Source organism: Amphimedon queenslandica, unplaced genomic scaffold, assembly GCF_000090795.2.
Source record: "Amphimedon queenslandica unplaced genomic scaffold, v1.1 AMPQUscaffold_12286, whole genome shotgun sequence".
In the NCBI taxonomy this organism is placed as follows: Eukaryota; Metazoa; Porifera; class Demospongiae; order Haplosclerida; family Niphatidae; genus Amphimedon; species Amphimedon queenslandica.
The window spans coordinates 16,478-18,191 of record NW_003547476.1 but is presented as its reverse complement, the minus strand read 5'-3'; positions in this window follow the sequence as shown (position 1 = coordinate 18,191).

Sequence of the window (1,714 nt, the reverse complement as noted above, 5' to 3'; positions counted from 1 at the left end):
CATTTTACCACCACTTTGGGTGCGCGTTAATTAGAATCATTTCGGTGCATAAGGTCCATTGAACACATTGACACTAAAAATGAATGGCTCATGTTTGGACTCAGGGCCGTAGCCAGGAACTTAAAATAGGGGGTTCGGAAATTGCTGCGCGCGCAGCGCGCAGCGAAAATTTTGAGTAAAATAGGCGTGGTTGGTAGGCGTGGTATTAATTTACGCATCTCAGCCATGTGCTGACTCAGCTAAAATGGCTTATCTGTGCTTCTCGCTGTTGCCAAAATGTTAATCCTTCTTTTGCAGTGCTGTTCTTCATGACAGGAGCTAATCTAAAACTTTTTTGCAGCTACAATAGGGGGTTCGTCCGAACCCCCCGAACCCCCCCTGGCTACGGGCCTGGGACTGATACTGGGATCTATGCTGAGACTGAAAAAAGAGGATATAGATAAGCTGTTAACAAGTGGAAAGACAGTAGCACTGGTTGAGCTATGGCTAAACACTCCTACTGCAAGCAGGAGACAATTACTAGAGGAATTGAGAAAGGATCCAGATAAACAGGATGTGGCTGACGATGATTACAATAAACATCTCTCTGATGTATTTTTGGCAGATTGTTAGTATATACATGTTTGTGAATTGTGATCCTAATGCACCTATTATACCTTACATGTGTTTTGTAGTACCTGCATGAAGACATTCAAATGCACATACTTATCTTGCATGATGATGTAATGTGTATACATACTCATAATTATTTTAGTGATGTCATTGTATGTATGTATGCATGTACTATCAGGATCATTTTTATAGGTGAACAATCATCTGAATTGGATAAGGGCCATGCATAGGCGGCGGCAGGATTTAAGGAGCTGTCGGCATAGATACTATATACACCAAGTGGATGCGAAACAGGAAGTGGCCTTGTATTGCAGCCTCTATATAAATTCAACTGGTGACGTCACACGTAATGTGCCTATGCTCTTTTCGGTTACTGTGGTCTCGTCTGTCAATTATTTTTTTTTGGTTCCTCATAAAGTCTCTATTTTGCTGAGTTTAAGTAAGTATATGGCCAGTGAATGAGTTCAAATGGCCTACTAGATATTTATTTCTTAAATCATCGTGTCCATTGGCCAGGGTGGTGTGCTATGAAACATGGTGGCCTTCAGGCATGACTTTAAACACTTTTTCTCCCCCCCTAGACAGAATTAGTGACTGTTATTTGGGTTGCAGAAAGGTATAATAGTGCTACATGGTCTGTAACTAGTGGCTTTTTGGTTCAGTCTTTTAAAATAGAAATATACTCATTTTACTAGTTTTTTAATGATGCTTTTTGTAAACACCTTTTTGGAAAACCTGTGCCTTATATGGAAAATTTAATTTTATATATGTGTTCAAATATGTCTATTGTACGGTTTGTATATTTTTTCAAAATTTTGTGAAGCTACGTTGTTGCTATAATTGCCAAAGAAGTACTGGTATATTTGTGGGTGGGGTTAAATTTTGCATTGTATTTTGTAGTATGCCTAGGTGCAGAAGCAAAAAAAGAATTGGATATTATAGAAAAAAGCACAGTGTGGAGCGTCATAAAGATCATTTATTAGATGAACCATCAGAGATATCGTCAAACAAGGTATAATCTTATTGATATTGATAGCTACATGTGCATAATTTGTGTTGTAGAGTAAAAGGATTGATACAGCAGACAATAGCACTAACACAA